The sequence below is a fragment of the Coregonus clupeaformis genome, chromosome 30 (assembly GCF_020615455.1).
Source record: "Coregonus clupeaformis isolate EN_2021a chromosome 30, ASM2061545v1, whole genome shotgun sequence".
Lineage (NCBI taxonomy): Eukaryota > Metazoa > Chordata > Actinopteri > Salmoniformes > Salmonidae > Coregonus > Coregonus clupeaformis.
Window position 1 is genome coordinate 31580985 of NC_059221.1, and position 15930 is coordinate 31596914.

General features: G+C 42.0%; 1 protein-coding gene across 1 annotated transcript in view; it reads left to right on the forward strand.

The window, feature by feature from the left end:
• LOC121545424 (cadherin-4-like) overlaps window positions 1–15930 on the forward strand; it is a 146924-nt gene that overhangs the window by 100160 nt on the left and 30834 nt on the right. The window lies entirely within an intron of this gene.

Here is a 15930-nt window from a genome sequence, read left to right on the forward strand (position 1 = left end):
GCTTTACGGAAGAGTGGCCACAAAAAGCCATTGCTTAAAGAAAAAAATAAACAAACATGTTTGGTGTTCACCCCCAAACATATGGAAGAAGGTACTCTGGTCAGATGAGACTAAAATTGAGCTTTTTGGCCATCAAGGAAAACGCTATGTCTATGCCCAGTGGCTAGATGTGCCAAGCTTATAGAGACATACCCCAAGAGACATGCAGCTGTAATTGCTGCAAAAGGTGGCTCTACAAAGTATTGACTTTGCCAAGGGGGGTGAATACTTTCGCAAGCCACTGTACATTACATTTTAGTCATTTAGCAGACGCTCTTATCCAGAGCGACTTACAGTTAGTGAGTGCATACATTTTTTCATACTGGCCCCCCGTGGGAAACGAACCCACAACCCTGGCGTTGCAAGCGCCATGCTCTACCAACCGAGCTACACAGGGCCATAGAGAGAGTGATCAAGGTATTATATGAAGACATTGGAATTGTATAACTGAATATTAAGACTTTATATACATTTTACTTATCCTTTGTGTCTTTCAAAGCACCAGAGCAAACACAGACTTTAAGTTCCAGACAGTAGAGAAGCAATAAGAACCAAATAAACGTAATCATAAAACTGACTCCAACTAATCAAACTGTTTCACTAGGTTTTAAATCAGCAATTAAATCAAAGAATTCACTCTGGCCAACCAAACCAGATCGTTGTTACTTGAAAAGCACATTCCCTCCAGCCGTGTCAGTTGGAGAAGGCAGCAGTAGTCTGTGTTGTCCTGATGATGGTTCTCTCCCATCTGGCCTCATACAGAGAGTGTCTGATGTCACACACTGACACACCCATCAGCTGCTGTGTTTAGGTCTATGTGGTGTTGCATGTGTGTGTTTATTTAGTGTGTGTTTATTTAGTGTGTGTGTGTGAATCATGTGGGATCAGTGAAGGTTGGGTGGTGGGTGACTGAGATCCGTTGGGTAAATTCTAAATTCTAGGTTCCAAGTTCCAAGTTCCAAGAGCAGCTGGTAAAATGATGAGCTCCTAATATCTAGTATTATATATCATATTTGAAATGATTTAGAGGAAGAGTACATTTGAGAAAAACGAGTGAAAGATAAAGGAAGAAGAACTAAGAGTATAACATCAGAAGATAGCTAACAAGCTAACAGTTATTTACACATTGCTAGGGAGTTGCTAAGAGTTTCTCGCTACTGGCTACCTGCTGTTAGCAAAAAAAAAACCTAGTTAACAAATAACAAAAAGGACAATCAAAAAGGACAAAGGACAGGACAAAAGACAGGAAAACTAGTACATAACCTTACACAAGGTAATTTAAAACAATTCAGACAAAAAAACAAGAAAGGTAGGCTTTGTTTACATAAAAAAAATGCCAAGCTACAACTAGCCAAGTGCAAACCAGCTGTAACATACAGTATACTGTATCCAGCTGTAATCAACTAAGATGGATACATTTACAAGCCCCAAACTCACCAACCTTGCAATCCAATATGCAGAAGGTATTGCCAGTGAAGCAGGGAGGACAAAATATTAAGCAAAGGTTTTAAAAGAACACCCAGAGACCCTAAGAGTAGACTTTATGCAACAAAAATACAAAGAAATCAAATTTTCACTGAATGTCCAAATGCTTGGCATGCAGCCCTGTGCAAGGCAAACAAACATCTTAAAATGTCTGGAAACAAGACCATGAGACAATTGTATGTGGACACAACCCCAAAATGTAATATTAATATATATAACAATGGAACAGTAATGATGTAAGGCTCTGAGGCCAGTCTAGAGCAGACATGTCTCCACTAACAATGCCTGCAACTCCCAAAACCTGGGCTTCAAAACAGGAGGCCCACAGTATATCCCTCCCTCCCTCACCTGTAGCAGCTGTGTGCACACCAGAAACAATATTGGTGAAACGAATCCAGAACTGCCTCTCCCTACTTGAAGTTAAGATTACGGAATTTTGTATTTTATTTTATTTATTAGGATCCCCATTAGGATCCCCATTAGCCGACGCCAATGGCTACAGCTAGTCTTTTCTTTTTTTTTGGGGGGGTAGATCAGCTTAATATTGCAGATAGATTGTAACTTCCATCAATGTAATTGTCTGCATCACTTCACTTCACTTCCTACCAAGGAAAGATCTCCCCTGGCAAATGATCCAAAATGTCAACCAAAAAATCACCATGGACTGCTCCTCACTACCAAATGTCAGCATCTCTCACCACCACACCCTGACATGTGAGCACTTGTATGACCATGTATACCTGGACCATGAGGGAGTCAGAATCTTTGCCAAGAACCTGAAGGATCCACAGTCATACCAGGCCAGTAACAAAGCCCCACCACTTCCCCGCAATCAAGGGAGAGAGAGGAGGCCAATCTCATCTCAGCTGAGCCCAACATAGACATCTCCAGCCCCTACCAACATGTCCGAACCCAACGGCGCTAGACCCAGACCAGCTCAGCCCGGCGGTGCCAGAACCAACCCAGCTCAGCCCAGCGGTTCCAGAACCAGCCCAGCTTAACCCAGCAGTGCCAGACACAGTTCAGGTCAGCCCAATACAACCATTCACAGCACTGGACTGTACGTGGTCCTCTGTAGCTCAGCTGGTAGAGCACGGCGCTTGTAACGCCAAGGTAGTGGGTTCGAGCCCCGGGACCACCCATACACAAAAAATTTTTTATGCACGCATGACTGTAAGTCGCTTTGGATAAAAGCGTCTGCTAAAATGGCATATTACTCTAGGTGTAGGACAAATAGTGGCCAACAGGAGTGTATCCCAGCCCAGCCCAGACCATACCTCAGCCTCAGCCTCACCGCCAGCCCACATATGCTGAGGCAGCCTCTGGTAAGAGTCAAATAGACCCTTCAGTCATCTGAGAGACAACCAGACCCGGCCCGCCTCAGCACAGCTCAAGCAGACCCGGCCCATCACAGTACAGCTCAACCAGACCTGGCCCGCCTCAGCACAGCTCTACCAGACCCAGCCAGCCTCAGCACAGCTCTACCAGACCAGGCCCATCACAGCACAGCTCAATTCAGCCCAGCTCTACACAGCACCGACCACTACCCTAGGGTCTGGCAAAACTCTGTTGAGGGTAGTGCATCACATGATGCAGTCCACACCATGTATCATTCTCATCATCAGCCCTCATATGCTGAGAGTTTGGAGCTTCGCCAGTGCCCTTCACACCACCCTCCTCAATTCCCCCCATAACCTCCCTCCCAGGCTAGTTTTGGTTACCCTCCCTACTCCCATCCCCAGGACAGTCCTGGGACACTCCTGCCCCCAATGGCAGGCTCAACCCTGCAACAGGAGCCACACCAAGGCCTCCTCTGCACACCCAGAATGGAGCATTGGCAGCCACTCCGGTCCCCTGCAGCAGCTCCACTCCTTTGGCGGGAGCTTAATCCGGGTGGACTGAGCTCTGCCAACACTGGTCTCCCAGTTCCCGCCCCAGCCCCTGCATCCAGCGACTTGGGGGAGGTCTGTCAAATGCTCTCACGTGGTTGGCCATGGACCTTGGCAAAGTCTCAGCTCACTCAACAAATAGCTGCAGATGACCCTATGCCTGTTAGCTCTGATGGGAATGAGCTGAATACTCCCTCTGACTTTAAATCTCGTAGGGGGTTTGGGCTAATGCACCTAAATGTATGATACAAAAATGGACACAATTGACATTTGGGTACAGGACTCATGTCCTGACATTCTGGTTCTCTCGGAAACATGGTTAAATGGTTCTGTCTCTGATAAAGACATTGAAGTAAATTATTATAATGTATTTAGATGTGACAGATTACAGAAAGGGGGAGGAGTGGCGATATATGTAAAATCTAATTTCATGGCATCCCCAATCTTTAAATATTTCTGTGCCCAATAAATTTGAGCTCCTGGTTTTAGATGAGTCCACAAACCAGAATACACATTTATTTGTTGCTGGGATTTACTGCCCACCTGCTGCCAAGGTGGATGCTATTGGTGCTATGTCTGAGTGTTTAACACCTTTTCTGTCCTCGGAGTTGGTCATTTTAGGTGATCAATTTAAGAGTACATGCACTGATTTTAATCTGACTCAATTGATCTCAAAACCCACACGGCTAAATGTGAAAAACCCTTTTAACTCCTCATTGATTGATTTAATTCTTACTAATAACCCCCATAAATATTTGTCTAGTCGAGTATTTGCATATGATCTCAGTGATCATTGTCCCATACTATGTATTAAAGATATGACACAGCAAAATACTAATCCTCATTTAATTAAGATACATTTTAAAAAGTTCTCTCCTCAAAGGTTTTTACATGACATGTTCTACTCTGATTTAGCCACTGTCTCCTGTATTCATGACCCTGAGTTGGCTCTAGAAAATGTATCCTCCATATTTATTTATCTGGCAGATAAACACGCCCCTTTAAAAAAATTCAGAGTGAAAGATAGATCTAACCCTTGGTTTTCTTCTGAGCCGTCTGAGCACATTCAGATGAGAAACTGGGCCAAACCTGGGCCAAAGCAAGGAAAACATACTCTGTAGTGGACTGGCAATTTTTCAGAGAATTGAGAATCATATGTACTATCTCGATTAAGAAAGCTAAATCAAGCTACTTTTTAAGCTCTATCTCTGACTCTGCTGGTGATACTTCTACATTTTGGAAAAGAGTAAATGCACTAAAGCGTACAAATTCCTCTTCTTCCCTGCCTAAGCAAGTTCTGTCTGACTGGCATTATAACTGAGAAGAAGGGGATAAGTGATGCTTTTAATCATCATTTTATCTTGGCAGGCTTTTTATTAGAGATAAACAGTGGTTTAATTGACACTGAACAGTCAATTGACTGCTCTTCCCTCTGCCAGCCTCTAGCTAACTCCACGGTTAACACGTCAACTTCTAGTGAATCTTTGTTTTCATTTCAGTAATTTACTATCTGTGATGTGCTAGATGCCTATCTTAAGATTTATGTAAATCGACTGGGGCTGATATGCTTGATCCATTTTTGCTGCAGCTCTCTGCCCCCCTGATTGCTGAATCATTAACCCATATTTTTAACCTGACGATTATATCTGGTAATATCCCCAAGGTTTGGAAGGCGGCCCATGTACTCCCCCTTCACAAAAATGGTGACCCTTGTGACCTAAATAATTACCTAGATAAAATATTAGAATCCTTGATTAATTCTCAGCTAAGGTCTTTCTTATCTTTGAAATGTGTTCTAAACGTACATCAGTCGGGTTTTAGACCAGGTCATAGAACTATCTCTCCTGCATCCCTAGTTATAAATGGTGGTTAATTGTATGGATAAAAGGCAACATTGTGCTGCCCTCTTCATTGACCTGTCAAAGGTTTCGATACTGTTGATCACTCACTGCTAATTCAGTGGCTTTCCTCAATTGGCCTAGACCAGGCTGCATGTAACTGGTTTAAAAATTACTTGTCAATGTGTATCTACTGATGGTGTTAAATCAGGTTTCCTGGCTATTATGAAAGGTGTCCCGCAGGGGTCGATTATGGGTCCTGTACTTTTTACTGTTTACATTAACTATATTGACTTGTCTGTAAAACATTGTAACCTACACTTGTATGCCGATGATACTGTTGTGTATGCTATTGCCACCACGGTTGACCAGGCTCTATCTGAACTACAGTCTGCCTTCATTGTATTAGAGAAAAAACTTTATTGACCTCAAATGAGTATTGAATGCAGGTAAAATGAAGTATATGTTGTTCTCTAGAGCGCATAAAAATAACTCTGATGATTTAAGCATAATATGTACTTTGGATGGTGTCCATATTGATCATGTCGCTGCTTACAAGTATCTGGGCATCTGGATAGATGAAAAGCTTTCTTTTAAAAAGCATATTGACGAGTTAGTTAAGAATCTGAGAATGAAAATGGGCTTCTTCTATAGAAATAGGTCCTGCCTCTCGATAAATAGTAGAAAGCAGATTATTCAGTCGATGTTCCTACGGGCGACAGTTGTATTTATTAAAGATCCCCATTAGCTGCTGCCAAGGCAGCAGCTACTCTTCCTGGGGTCCAGCAACATTAAGGCAGTTATATACAAGCTAAAATATTACATGACATTACATTTCATAACACTTTTCACAACACATTAAGTGTGTGCCCTCAGGCCACTACTCTACTATCACATACAGTACCTACAATGCAAAATCCATGTGTACGTGTGTGTAGAGTGCGTGTCTTATCATGTGTATGTGTGTCTGTGCCTGTGTGTGTCTCTTCACAGTCCCTGCTGTTCCATGATATGTATTTCTATCTATTTTTTTAAATCTGATTCTACTGCTTGCATCAGTTACCTGGTGTGGAATAGAGTTCCGTGTAGCCATGGCTCTATATAGTACTGTGCGCCTCCCATAGTCTGTTCTGGACTTGGGGATTGTGAAGATACCTCTGGTGGCATGTCTTGTGGGGTATGCATGGATGTCCGAACTGTGTTCTAGTAGTTTAAACAGACACCTCGGTGCATTCAGCATGTCAACACTTCTTACAAAAACGAGTAGTGATGAAGTCAATCTCTCCTCCACTTTGAGCCATGAGAGATCTACATGCATATTATTAATGTTAGCTCTCCGTGTACACTCAAGGGCCAGCCATGCTGTCCTGTTCTGAGCTAATTGTAATTTTCCGAAGTCCCTCTTTGTGGCACCTGACCACACGACTGAACAGTAGTCCAGGTGTGACAAAACTAGGGCCTGTATGAGCTGCCTTGTTGATAGTGTTGTTAAAAAGGCAGAGCAGCGCTTTATTATGGACAGACTTCTCCCCATCTTAGCTACTGTTGTATCAACATGTTTTGACCATGACAGTTTACAATCCAGGGTTACTTCAAGAAGTTTAGTCACCTCAACTTGCTCAATTTCCACATTATTTATTATAAGATTTAGTTGAGGTTTAGGGTTCAGTGAATGATTTGTCCTAAATACAATGCTTTTAGTTTTTGAAATATTCTCTACCAAAAAGTTGGTAGGCCCTCTTTGATGTCACATATACATTGCTATGTTTTCATTTATAAAGCCCTTTTACAAGAAGTCCCACTGTACCTAACATCATTACTAAACTTTAGACATGAGCTACCACACCCGGTCTCAGGGATGGCTAACTCTGGAAATTCCTTTGGTCTCTACTGAGTTAGGTAAATCAGCTTTTAGTTTTTTTTCACCTTATTTGTGGAACAATCTTCAAAATGTTCTGAAATTTGATGTTTAGGTGCCTCTAGGCCAATTCAAAACGCTGATTGAGGACCTTTTTAGTGATTAATGTCTTTGTTTTTAATGACTGTGTTTTTCTTTCTGCTTGCATTGTGTGTATTTTCTGTAATTTATGTCATTCAGGGCTCACCTGTAAAAGAGACTTCTGGTCTCAGTATGACTCCCTGATAAAATAAAGGTTAAATACAATTTAAAAAATTAAATATAGCTCTGAGCCAGTTTGGAACATATCAATGTCTGTCAACCGTTGCCATCCCAACAGAAACATGAAGTGACACTTCATTAGCAGTTAGCTATGGCGACTGCCAATCACCTAGGCAGTGCGGAACTGTGGTATGACAATGATGCAGTCGCTATACTTACAACGAGGCAAAACCAAGCACCACACTCCCTTATATCTGAGACATCATCCTTCTTTAGAGCTTACAGTCAAATGAAATCGCTGCTGAAAATCTGACATTCAAACTATAAATGAATTAAGAGGAAGAGATGTTTAAAGCGAGCTGCTCAGATTGACATCTCCATTCAGAACCCACTGAGGTGCCCTTAATGTGCATGATTGTTTAAAGAAAATGTCTAATTACACACACGATTGTCCCTTCAATGCAGGGGAAATTGACGTGCGTTGGAGGACTATTATGCACTTAATATACTTGATATGTTTTATTTGAACTGTTTTAGGCACTGTTAGAGGGATTTAATTAAAGAGTAGTGTTGGAGTGTCTGGCTTGGGTAGCAGACCTTTTTGTAATGCCTTTTATCATCACAGGCCTCTAATCCACTTTTAATGTTACCAGATAGCGAAAGAGAGAGAGAAGGATGAACAAGGAGAGGACCTGGTCTTTTTGTGACCATAATGGAGGGGAGGGACAAAAGGGTGTGTCTCTTTCCCAGAGGTGTGGACTCGAATCACATGATTTGGACTTGAGTCTGACTGTAGTCACAAATTGTATGACTTGAGACTCTACATGATAGAAAATAAATTAACTTGAGACTTGACTTGGACTTCGGGACTCTTATTTGACCAGCAAACTGTCAATCAACACAGGTCGGGTGAGCTTGCGCAGTGAGAACGTTTTGGGGGGTTGCGTTTTGGAAAAATATATAGTTTTCATACATATTTTATTAGGCTACATAGCCTACCAATTATATTTTATATGTATACCTTTGCTTATTCGATCTGGTCACTAACACAGGCTTACGGCATTGCACCATATTCTTGTTTAAAAAATATCTAATTTGTGCTTCAGAACCAAAAAGTTGCCCGTCTCGACTGTTGTCCAATGACCAGTCATCAGCTTTGTCACACAGAGGCGGGCGCACACATCCAGATTAGTCACCAGAAAGCACTTGTTTAGTTAATTTTCTCCAGTTTTGTCTGGCAAAAACAGAGTAGCCTACCTACTTATAAAGTACTGTATAAAGTACATATAAAGTAGGCCTATGTATAAAGTAAATATAAAGTACTGTTTAGCAATCTGCTACTGACTAATATTTGCCACAACAATAGGCTACCTGGTGATTTCATTGATCTTTTTCGTATTTCAGACAGACCTAGTTAAAGTGGGTTATATTTACAGTGCCTTGCAAAAGTAGTCATCCCCCTTAGCGTTTTTCCTATTTTGTTGCATTACAACCTGTAATTTAAATTGATTTTTATTTGGATTTCATGTAATGGACATACACAAAATAGTCCAAATTGGTGAAGTGAAATGAAAAAAATAACTTGTTTCAAAGAATTCTAAAAAATAAATAACGGAAAAGTGGTGCGTGCATATGTATTGACCCCCTTTGCTATGAAGCCCCTAAATAAGATCTGGTGCAACCAGTTACCTTCAGAAGTCACATAATTAGTTAAATAAAGTCCACCTGTGTGCAATCTAAGTGTCACATGATCTGTCATATGATCTCAGTATATATACACCTGTTCTGAAAGGCCCCAGAGTCTGCAACACCACTAAGCAAGGGGCACCACCAAGCAAGCGGCACCATGAAGACCAAGGAGCTCTCCAAACAGGTCAGGGACAAAGTTGTGGAGAAGTACAGATCAGTGTTGGGTTATAAAAAAATATCTGAAACTTTGAACATCCCACGGAGCACCACTGAATCCATTATTAAAAAATGAAAAGAAAATGGCACCACAAGAAACCTGCCAAGAGAAGGCTGCCCACCGAAACTCACGGACCAGGCAAGGAGGGCATTAATCAGAGAGGCAACAAAGAGACCAAAGATAACCCTGAAGGAGCTGCAAAGCTCCACAGCGGAGATTGGAATATCTGTCCATAGGACCACTTTAAGCCGTACACTCCGCAGAGCTGGGCTTTACGGAAGAGTGGGCAGAAAAAAGCCATTGCTTAAAGAAAAAAATTAACAAACATGTTTGTTGTTCACCTAAAGGCATGTGGGAGACTCCCCAAACATATGGAAGAGATGCTCTGGTCAGATGAGACTAAAATTGAGCTTTTTGGCCATCAAGGAAAACGCTATGTCTGGCGCAAACCCAACACCTCTCATCACCCCGAGAACACCATCCCCACAGTAAAGCATGGTGGTAGCAGCATCATGCTGTGGGGATGTTTTTCATCGGCAGGGAAACTGGTCAGAATTGAAGGAATTCTTGAGGGAAACCTGTTTCAGTTTCCAAAGATTTGAGACTGGGACAGAGGTTCACCTTCCAACAGGACAATGACCCTAAGCATACTGCTAAAGCAACACTCGAGTGGTTTAAGGGGAAACATTTAAATGTCTTGGAATGGCCTAGTCAAATCCCAGACCTCAATCCAATTGAGAATCTGTGGTATGACTTAAAGATTGCTGTACACCAGTAGAACCCATCCAACTTGAAGGAGCTGGAGCAGTTTTGCCTTGAAGAATGGGCAAAAATCCCAGTGGCTAGATGTGCCAAGCTTATAGAGACATACCCCAAGAGACATGCAGCTGTAATTGCTGCAAAAGGTGGCTCTACAAAGTATTGACTTTGGAGGGGTGAATAGTTATGCACGCTCAAGTTTTCTGTTTTATTTCTTGTTTGTTTCACAACAAAAAATATTTTGCATCTTCAAAGTGGTAGGCATGTTGTGTAAATCAAATGATACAAACCCCCAAAAATCTATTTTAATTCCAGGTTGTAAAGCAACAAAATAGGAAAAATGCAAAGGGTGGTGAATACTTTCGCAACCCACTGTATGTACCTCAGTGGTGGTAATGGTTATACAGTATGTCTAAAGATAGCTGTAACATTGCACTACCTTCAATACTTATGGCATGAAGATGTAACATATTCTGGCAAATTAATTAGGACATTTGTGAGTAAGAAAAAAGCTACAGACAGATCATGCTTTCCATGATATCCGTATCCCTAGTTGATATTGACTTCTAACATGAATGACTTTCAGCTCAAAATGCAGGTGTAAAACGCAGTTTACAGTCATATGAAAAAGTTTGGGCATCCCTGACAATTTCCATGATTTCCATTTATAAAAAATTGGTGTTTGGATCAGCAATTTCATTTTGATCTATCAAATAACTGATGGACACAGTAATATTTCAGTAGTGAAATTAGGTTTTTTGGATTAACAGAAAATGTGCAATATGCATCAAAACGAAATTAGACAGGTGCATGAATTTGGGCACCCCAACAGAAAAATCACATCAATATTTAGTAGAGCCTCCTTTTGCTAAAATAGCAGCCTCTAGACGCTTCCTATAGCCTCTAATGAGTGTCTGGATTCTGGATGAAGGTATTTTGGACCATTCCTCCTTACAAAACATCTCCACTTCAGTTAGGTTTGATGGTTGCCGAACATGGACAGGCCGCTTCAAATCATCCCACAGATTCTCAATGATATTCAGGTCTGGGGACTGGGATGGCAATTCCAGAACATTGTACTTGTTCCTCTGCATAAATGCCTGGGTAGATTTTGAGCAGTGTTTTGGGTCGTTGTCTTGTTGAAATATCCAGCCCCGGCGTAACTTCAACTTTGTGACTGATTCTTCAACATTATTCCCAAGAATCTGCTGATATTGAGTGGAATCCATGCAATCCTCAACTTTAACAAGATTCCCAGTACCGGCACTGGCCACACAGCCCCACAGCATGATGAAACCCCCACCAAATTTTACTGTGGGTAGCAAGTGTTTTTCTTGGAATGCTGTGTTCTTTTGCCGCCATGCATAACGCCCCTTGTTATGACCAAATAACTCAATCTTTGTTTCATCAGTCCACAGCACCTTATTCCAAAATGAAGCTGGCTTGTCCAAATGTGCGTTTGCATACCTCAAGCGACTCTGTTTGTGGCGTGTGTGCAGAAAAGGCTTCTTCCGCATCACTCTCCCGTACAGCTTCTCCTTGTGCAAAGTGCGCTGAATTGTTGAACGATGCACAGTGACACTATCTGCAGCAAGATGTTGTTGTAGGTCTCTGGAGGTGGTATGTGGGCTGTTTTTGACCGTTCTCACCATCCTTCGCCTTTGCCTCTCCGATATTTTACTTGGCCTGCCACTTCTGGGCTTAACAAGAAATGTGCCTGTGGTCTTCCATTTCCTCACTATGTTCCTCACAGTGGACACTGACAGCTTACATCTCTGCGATAGCTTTTTGTAGCCTTCCCCTAAACCATAATGTTGGACAATCTTTGTTTTCAGGTCATTTGAGAGTTGCCACTCTTCAGAGGAGAGTCAAAGAGAACAACAACTTGCAATTGGCCACCTTAAATACCTTTTCTCATGATTGGATGCACTTGTCTATGAAGTTCAAGGCTTAATGAGCTCACCAAACCAATTGTGTGTTCCAATTAATCAGTGCTAAGTAGTTACTGGTAATCAATTCAACAGAATGACAAGGGTGCCCATATTTTTGCATAGCCTATTTTTCACATCTGATTTAATTTCATACAACTTAATATTGCTACACAAAAAATATTTGACTGGACAATACCCCAGTACTCAGCTTTTATTAGAAAATGAATGGCATGCCACTGTGATCATTTTCTGTGACGACAGAGTAAATTATTATGCAGCCTCAGAAGGGTGCCCAAACTTTTTCATACGACTGTATGTCTGTGTCTTGCATTTTGGAAATGCATCACCATTTATGGCCGTAATGACCGGCTACATTTGCACAGCGATTGTGTGCGCGTTCGCCCTGTGCGCATAGCTGCTGGAAGAAGGGGTACTGAGGGTGCTGCAGCACCTACTAAAAAATCTGAATGACAAAAAAATAGTACTGGGCCTTTACTAGTCCTGTATTAGCAGACCGATATAGCTGTCTGTAGTGCGGGCAAACATGTTTTCTGGCTCTTGTGACTTGAGACTTGCTTGTGACTCTAATAATAGTGACTTGGTCCCAGTGGCGTCTATTCATGGACACCAAGGGAAGCCAGGCTTCCCCAAATATTTGACCAATAAAAAAATTAAAATTATAAAATAATTTACCTTTCGTCTCTCTGTGTTTTCATCATTTTTCGTCAATTCTCAAGTGGCTGAATCTCACCGGAGAATTCATCCGAGCAAGGAAACAGCGCCCCTCACTCTCAGTATGTGTAGCCCATGTATCTGATGCTGTCTGGACCAAAAGAGTATGACATGTTGCCGCCGTAGCATTTGATTGATTGATACCAGCAAGCATTTGGCCTCCCTTGATAAAACAAACTATAAAATAATTAGCCAATCAGCGTTGCTGTCCTGGTGCAGCAAAACGCCCCCCAAGGGAGGACAGTTTGGATATGGCTTCACACTAATCAAATCACTTTCTAAGCAAACGTGTCTGTTTCTGGTCTGCTTGTGTTAATGTCCTGCAGTAGCAAGCTTGCTAAATCTGGCCTTTGCTAAGCCATGGATGGAGATGGGGATTTGGACTTGTGGTTTTCAATTAATTCTCTGTACAGGCCAATGATTATGATGGTGATTCTGATCTAACCATGAATATGTTGTGCCACTGGCCTGAGACGATTGAAGTTCAATATGTAGCCTAGATGTAGCCTAGTAGGCTCACGTTAACTAGCTAGCTAACTTAGCTGGTTCATTGTTGCCCATGCGAGGAAGTTAGCTAGCAAACATTTGAGCTAGGTAGCCTATGATAACAAAAACAAAGCCATAGACTGTTTTGCCAACATGAAAAAGAGGAGGATGGCATTGGCGTTCAACTAGTCTACAAGTAAGTTGAGTCAACATGATCTGTTTTGCACGCATGCACACACACACAGAAATCAGTATGGACAGCCACATGATATTTTGCAACGGTGATTGGACTAAATCGTTTTTGGTGTCTTTAAGTTTGTTTTCAGTGTATTAAACTAAGCATATATAGCCTTGTTGATTTGATGATGTTTAAATGTTTAAGTTGAAATGGTGCTGGAACAGCGGAGGCAGTGCTCCTGTTTTATGCTGACTTGTGGTAACTCTGTGGTTCTAAATCAGTTGTTTTTTAGTAAACTGTCGAAAACATAAACTTGCTTGACCATGCTGCAGGCAATATTTGCTTTGTGGACTTCACCGGACAGATGTTGCTCTCCGGTTTTGTGATGAAACAAAGAATGTGTAGTTTAATTTATTATTTCACTGTGTGAACGTTTTCTTTTTCTTCTCATGGCCTTATTGTATATCACGGTGGCGTATGAACAAATTGATTATAGAGCAAACAACGCAAATATCACAACATAGGTTGTAATATGTCTTTTTTATTGGCTTGGCTTGGCTTCTTCAGTGATTTTACCCACACACCGCTACTGATTGGTCCCACCTCTGTCCTTTCCCCATCTCTATCTCTTTATTTCTCTCTCTCCTGCTCAGCCACTCCAGCCCCAGCCTCTCCTTCTCAGGCGTGACTGCCCTCCACTGGAGAACCAGAGTACAACCTGAACCTTCCTCCACAGACAGACAGAAACAGAGACCTAGATAGACAATGAGAAAAATACACATTCATAGGCAGAGAGTGAGAGAGAGAGTGAGAGAGAGAGTGAGAGAGAGAGAGAGTGAGAGAGTGAGAGAGAGAGAGAGAGAGAGAGAGAGAGACCATTATATAAAGCCAAACATCTTCCATCTGATTCCATGGGATACTAACCTCAACTACAGTAAGCCTCAGCAGCTTCCTAATAAAGTTAGTTACTGTCTTTCCACCCTCTCCCCTCCCTCTCTCTTTTATCCCCTTGCCCCCCTCTGTGCCGGCCACGCTCTCTCCCCAGTGGTGATTTCACAGGCTGCCAGTTCCAGTCTGCAGGTAGCTGCCAGCCCTGCTGACCATCCCTCTCACCCCGTTCCCATGGCCGTGTAGAGCCTGGGATACAGCCCACTAGCCCACTAGCCCGCTGGGAAAAGCACCCCTCCTTCTCTGCAGGGGAGAGGAGATTACTCCCTCCATCCCTCTCTCTCCATCCCTCCATCCCTGCAGCTAGGCCTGCTCTCTAGCCCACTTACCGTAGTGCAGGGCAAGCCTACTGGAACATAGTATACATGGTGGGAGAGCCTGAGTGGGAGGGTATGGGTATTAGGCACTGAAGCCTATTTGCAGCTGTGAATGTGTTCTCTAGATCAGTGCATATACACCGATGTAGAGAACAATGACATTCCATTCCGTTCTCCCCCGGCCAACTCTAGGAAGAGTCTTGGTTGTTCCAAACTTCTAACATTTAGGAATGATGGAGGCCAGGGTGTTCTTGGAGACCTTCAATGCTGCAGACATTTTTTGGTACCCTTCCCCAGATCTGTGCCTCGACGTAATCCTGTCTCGGAGCTCTAAGGACAATTCCTTTGACCTCATGGCTTGGTTTCTGCTCTGACATGCACTGTCAACTGTGGGACCTTATAAAGACAGGTGTGTGCCTTTCTAAATCATGTCCAATCAATTGAATTTACCACAGGTGGACTACAATCAAGTTGTAGAGACATCTCAAGGATGATCAATGGAACCAGGATGCACCTGAGCTCAATTTCGAGTCTCATAGCAAAGGGTCTGAATACTTATGTAAATAAGGTATTTCTGTTTTTTATTTTAAATACATTTGCACAAAATCTAAAAACCTGTTTTCGCTTTGTCATTATGGGGTATTGTGTGTAGATTGATGAGGGAAAAAATAATTTAATCCATTTTAGAATAAGGCTGTAACGTAACAAAATGTGGAAAAAGTCAAGGGGTCTTAATACTTTCCGAATGCACTGTACATGACATCAGAGCTCTGGCTCTGCACTTTATTTTTATTTATTTATTTTTATTATTTTTTATTCACCTTTATTTAACCAGGTAAGCCAGTTGAGAACAAGTTCTCATTTACAACTGCGACCTGGCCAAGATAAAGCAAAGCAGTGCGATAAAAACAACAACACAGAGTTACATATGGGGTAAAACAAAACAAAGTCAAAAATACAACAGAAAAAAATATATATATATACAGTGTGTGCAAATGTAGCAAGTTATGGAGGTAAGGCAATAAATAGGCTATAGTGCAAAATAATTACAATTAGTATTAACACTGGAATGATAGATGTGCAAGAGATGATGTGCAAATAGAGATACTGGGGTACAAATGAGCAAAATAAATAACAATATAGGGATGAGGTAGTTGGGAGGGCTAATTTCAGATGGGCTGTGTACAGGTGCAGTGATCGGTAAGGTGCTCTGACAACTGATGCTTAAAGTTAGTGAGGGAGATAAGTGTCTCCAGCTTCAGAGATTTTTGCAATTTGTTCCAGTCATTGGCAGCAGAGAACT